Raw genomic sequence first — 6,480 nt, forward strand, 5'->3', positions numbered from 1 at the left:
AAAAACGTACAGGCCATGTCCATTATAATAGAGGAGATGGTGAATGATAGATTTGGAGCAAAGAGGCGATAAACTGGTAATTGACTCAATTCCTACACCAGTTATTCATATGAGCTCCTTAGGACTCTTCTGATAGAAACTTGAGATACAACTGAATCCTTTGAATTCATAGAAGTGCTGCTTAGACAAAGAAAGGAGAGTTAGAAGCTTAACTGGTGTTGCCAAGCATCTTGAGAATGAAGGCATTTACTTCATTCACTCATTTATTAATTAATTCATTCAAATCCCTACTGTGTTCGTAGCAGAGGCAAAATATATAGTTCCTCAAGGGACAGGAAGCAATGCACATAAAAATAAGGCTCTTGGTACTCAGTAACCTACTCTCAAATTATTCTGGAGGGTGCTTTGGTATGAATCCAAATCTAGGCCTCTACAAATAGAAGAACTATCCTGGAGGTGCCTCAAACACAGTAAACAATACAAACAAAACACACTTATTGCTACAAAAATTTATTTTAAACGTTTCTGAGCTGATTTGCAGGAATATATACACTTAGAGGCAATATTCTATTCACTATCAGGACCAAAGAATGGGAAGGCACCTTAATATATTGCCATAAAACTAGACAAAACTTGTGATTATTAAATACCGAATCTAACTTCGAGCTTTCTGGTAGCTAAAAGTGGGAGGAAAGCATGCTTGTTTATATGTTTCTCACTATTAAAATTATAGAACATATCCATTCCTCAGGGGTTGTGAAATTAATTTTTCTAATACTCAGAAGTGTATCTCTCACATGAAATTTTCTGTATTGAGGTATATTATATCATAGACAAACTCTTATTTGGTTGACGCTCCGTCACCAAAATACAGGTATTTCCTTCAGAACTAAAAGAATTGTTAATGATTGATGCTATTAATGTTTCTGGGCTAAGACGTAGGTGTGATGTTCATGATCCATCTTATACAATGCTGGTCTAAGGTGAACTGCATACCAAAGACAGCCAGGGTATTTTGGCTTGCGATTGAGGAGGTTTAAATAGAAAATATCAATACTAATTTTGAATGTCTACTGAAGTTCACCACCATCCCCCAAACGCTCATCTTTACTCAACTACCTTTACTCTCTGGAAATTAGATGCAATATAACAGTAGCTAAGCGTGGGTTCTGAAACCAGATTACCAGAGGTAATTACATTTCTGCCCTGTCACTTACTAAATGTGAGACTTCGTAAAATGTACTCAGATTTCCCAGAAGGATAAGTTTCTTCATCTTTAAAATGAGAATCAAGGGCACCTGGGTGGTTGGGTCGGGCTGAATTTCTGACTCTTGATTTTGGCTCAGGTCATGATCTCACGGTCATGAGATACAGCCCCTGTGTCGGCCTCCACGTTAGGCATGGAGCCTGCTTGATATCTCTTTCCATATCTCTCTGCCTCTCTCTCTCTCTCTCTCAAAAAAATAAATAAATAAATAAATAAAAATAAAATGAGAATCATAACAGTATCCACTTAGCAACTTTTTGATATGGTTCAAACCTATTTAATATTCTTAAAGCACTTAAAACTATGCTCAACAAGCAATATGTGCTATTTAAGTGGTGACTTTTTTAGTGTTGGAGTTTGGGACCCAAGAGAGTCAGCTCTTTAGATTTTTTTTTAACATTTATTTATTTATTTTTGAGACACAGAGAGAGACAGCATGAACAGGGGAGGGTCAGAGAAAGAGGGAGACACAGAATCTGAAACAGGCTCCAGGCTCTGAGCTGTCAGCACAGAGCCCGACGTGGGGCTCGAACCTACAGACCTTGGGATCATGACCTGAGCTGAAGTTGGAAGCTTAACCGACTGAGCCACCTGGGCGCCCCAATACTGCTCACTTCTATATGAGAGTGGAGTGGAAGGATTCACTGGTTAACGGCCACTGCAAAAAATGAGATCTGGTAATACTGATTTACTTAAGTTTTCCATGCTCACCTTTTTTCAAACAAAAATCTGTTTCATGTAAATTTTAGTTTGTTAACCTAACAGTGCAATTTAGTTGGTTCCAAGAGTAGAATTTAGGGATTCACCACTCACCTACGACACCTAGTGCTCATCACAGCACGTGTCCTCCTTCATACCCATCACCATTTAACACGTCCTCCGCTCACCTCCCTCCATCGACCCTCAGTTTTTTTTCCCTATTGTTAAGAATCTCCTGTGGTTCGTTTCCTTCTCTTTCTCTTTTTCTTCCCTTCCTTCCCAAATTTCAGGCTAATTTAACTTATTTCATTGGCTTGTACAAGGAATCCGATGAATTGTGGACATGAACACCGGGTGATCTAACAAGCATCTCGCTAGCCCGGGATCACCTCTCTCCAAATCTATGTCCTCAGTTTGAATTTTTAAACTATTATAAATTAGCGTTAACAAGGAATTGATATATTTGGATGTTTCTTAAATTGATCACATACACGAGGCCTTCTGATTAGTACCACAAACTGAGAAAAAGACTTTACTGTGATCCAATCGAATGAAAATTCCTTTAGGACCTTACATTTTGTTATTTATCATTTCTCCCGCTTGATATTTGATATGGTCACTCACTAGTTTTCCAACATAAAAATCACATTACCACTGGCTAGTTATCACTTAACAGGGTTTTGTAAAAGCCAGATTCCTTCCTTGCTTTCATTTACTCTCCTATTCATTCAACTAACAGGTATTTAGTATATACACTACCTAGAATGAATTCATAAAATTTGATTAAAGAGATCACATTCTAATGCTCATCTTAAGACCTCTTTTAACTAACAGACTCGTGAGTCAGTCTAGTCCATAAAGTCAAATCAGTTTTCTTCTCGGAGATATTTGAGAGAAAGGGTTTATACTAGCAGAAAACACACAGCAGTTAAATTATTAAACTCATTATTGTTAATAATAGGTGGACATTTAAAAATGTCAAGTCTCTTTCTATAATATAATAGAAAAAAAATAGTAACAATGTGTCCCCCAAATCGATGAATAGTAATATAAAGTGTTGGTTGTCATTCAAATTGATGTACTATAGCTCTGAAACGGCAAACCCTGACATTGTATAGCAACATACAATGGGTCTATTAAACACTGAATTAAGGGACAAGGAGAACACAAAATTGTGTTAGAACACTGGCGAATGTCCACTGCACCGTCGGGGCTTCATTGTGAACCTTCACATATCCCAGTTTTCAGTTATTAGGTACAAGTTTTGTTACAGAAATGTCAGTGGATGGCTTACCTGGCTGTAGGGACCTTAAATAAATCCCCTTCCCAGGCCCCTCCCACCCTCGTTCCCTAGGAAGTGCACACACACCTCCCTCCTGTTATTCCTGGGAATCACCAGAGACAACAAGGTGTTACTAAGCTCTCAAGACAGGTCAACTCATGCCTTTATGCTCTTGCCTCCATATCCATTTGCGTCTGCAGTTTGTTTCCGGGTTTTGTTTTTTTTTTTAAACAGATAAAAGTTGAATTATTTTCTTTCATTCCCTAAGCTTTTGTATGGTGTCTACTAGTTAATTTTTTTTCTTTTTCCTTTCTTATCACTAAGCTGTAGTAAGTCCGTTATTGATGTCAATAGTTGCTCTCAATGTCTCATAAGACCATAGAGAAAACGGGAAGTTTTTTAGCGTCTCCCTAAGAACACGTTTGTTTAATGGCTCCCTCTGCTGGAGAGAGTCTGCACTGCTTGTTTTTGTTATCTGATACAATGACGGGGACAAGCTAGGATAGTTCCTAGACATAGCTGGAAATTTTCCAAGGAATTGGCCTAAAGATGAAACCACTGCTAACAGCATTGTGAGTTTATGAAGAGATGGGTGTTCTGGATTCTCAGCATTGCAAGATGTCTTCTGTTAAAGTGAGGGCACCGGTCGAGAAGGACTGAGATCTTGAAAACTGGAATGGGGACATACGGGAAGATTCCACTCAAGCTAGGGACATGGAACCCGAAATTCTATTGAGTCTTTTTTGCCAGTAAATGTAGCCCTTTCTTAGGAGGCTAACCTAATTCTAAAAATAGGAGATGATGCTCCCTCCATCAATTCCCAGACCTGAGCCATTTTACAGACCCAGAATCTCTGGAATTTAGAGTGGGGAGAAAGCTTTTGAGAAAGAACTCTACTAAACAAACAAAAAGAAATGACATAGTTCATCTTTTCCCCCCACTCTTCCCCGAAGAGATCTATGACCATTTACCTGGGTGACTATACATTGAGGAAAGAGAAATAATCGAACTTTTGAGGAGTTGCTGGGCAGTGGCTCAGAATGGACACTGATTTCAGGAGACCCAAGCCATCAGTGTTTTATACTGATCAGAGTAACAGCGTAAGTAGGTCAAATGATGAGTGAGATTATGGATTCTGTCTGCCGCACAGTGAGTCCAGCTGGTCCCTCAAGCCCGAGTTTTGTTCTCTTCATCCATCACAGACTTCTCCTTTGACTAGGCATGTGGATGCTGGTAGCTTCTATTTCCTGAAGACTATAATCCAAAAACTCCTGGGTATATGTCCAAATGGGATAGGCTTCCAAATTTGAAAGGAGAAAGAAAAGAAGAAAGGTTCATTTCCAAAGGATCTGCGCCAAGATTACTAAATGAATTATTCTAGGACCACCAGGGAATCACTTGCTAGACTTCCGCGTAGAGTCGCATGAGCAGAAAGCACGCCCAGCCAGTGCGTTTTAGTGAACTGATTGCAAACCAGAGTCCCTGCACAGTCATCAGCAGTGTCTGAATCCCAAGACCTTTCCAGACTACTTGCAGCACAAACTCTTAGCTACTTTTGTGTCTATTCCCCGTGCACAAGTCCATGGTGCTTATCATCCCTTACAATATTCTGTGTTTTCAAGTGGTTTAGTCCGAAAACAAGCCTAATAAACATTCTTATAGTCCTATGAACACCTCTGTGCTCATAAAATAAAACATTGTTGTTGGAATGTAGCGCCAATGTGCCATAACACAAATGCTTTACCCATCCGTTCACATACAGTGTCCAACTCAACATACAGACGTAGGATTCTTACGTTATGATATGACTTACAAGAAAGCTTCTAAGGATGTAACCGCCATAAAGAGGTGAACGTAAACGTCACAAGAAAGTTTGTTTCTGAAGCATTTAAGCCTCCACGTACACTCATTTGGCATTCATAGGATTCTCTGTCAATATCATCGCCCACGCAGAAAAATTCTCCAGTTTTCCCTTGGCACTCGATGACTTACCAATGAGGCCTCGGTTGTCTGAGCCTCTGGTCTTTTTTGCAGCCTATCTTTCCAGCCTCATATCAGCATTTTACTTTTGTGATCATTTAGGGAAAACAACACCGTAAGTAGTTTTTTGAGCATTTATGCGTTAGACATTTTAAAAGACACTGGAAATATAAAACCAGTTATTATGTAGTTTATAGTCAAGTGAGGGTGGAGAACATTAATCAAATATTCACTCAAATACTGATATAGGTAAGACCAAAAATGTGATAAGCTCTGGGAAGGGGTATATAATGTTGGGATATTTGACCTCGTCATGGAGCTCAGAGAAGATCCTTAAGAATTCAGCTTTTTATGGAGAGTGGTTGAGGGTTCACTTGATAGAGAATAGAGAAAAGAGACTTCCAGATACAGGGAAAATGCCTGTCAGACAGTGTGGCGAAATTGTGGATGAGTTCCTGAAATTAGTCTAATATGGTTGTGGTACTGGGAGTTTGGATAAGTTTTGTGTAGAAAGACACTAAGTAAGCGAGGATTGGAGCTGACTGGGATTTCTAGGCTGTGTTATGGAGTTTGGTGTTATTTTAAATCTATTACTTTTTTGACATACGTTTTTAAGTTTATTTATTCTGAGAGGGAGACAGACAGTGTCTGAGCAGGGGGAGGGCAGAGAGAAGGAGAGACAGAATCCCAAGCAGCCTCCCTAATGTCAGTACAGAGCCCAACACGGGGCTCTATCTCACAAAGTGTGAGATCACGCCCTGAGCTGAAATCAAGAGTCCTGCTCTTAACCGACTGAGCCACCCAGGCATCCCTGGTGTTAGTCTAAGAACGATGTTTAAGTGTTTTTCAAAAGAAGGGTTGTATTGTCAGTACGTGTATTTTTAAAATATCACTTGGGTTACGTGGTAGCAAATAACTGAAACGGATTAGGAGTAGAACAAGGAAGGCCTTGTTAGGTCAGTCACTTAATATTTTGGTACTTTTTTTTTTTTTTAATTTTTTTTTTCAACGTTTATTTATTTTTGGGACAGAGAGAGACAGAGCATGGACGGGGGAGGGGCAGAGAGAGAGGGAGACACAGAATCGGAAACAGGCTCCAGGCTCCGAGCCATCAGCCCAGAGCCCGACGCGGGGCTCGAACTCACGGACCTCGAGATCGTGACCTGGCTGAAGTCGGACGCTTAACCGACTGCGCCACCCAGGCGCCCCAATATTTTGGTACTTTTGTATTAAGGTTGTGAAAGCAATGAAG

Source organism: Prionailurus bengalensis, chromosome B4 (genome assembly GCF_016509475.1).
Source record: "Prionailurus bengalensis isolate Pbe53 chromosome B4, Fcat_Pben_1.1_paternal_pri, whole genome shotgun sequence".
In the NCBI taxonomy this organism is placed as follows: Eukaryota; Metazoa; Chordata; class Mammalia; order Carnivora; family Felidae; genus Prionailurus; species Prionailurus bengalensis.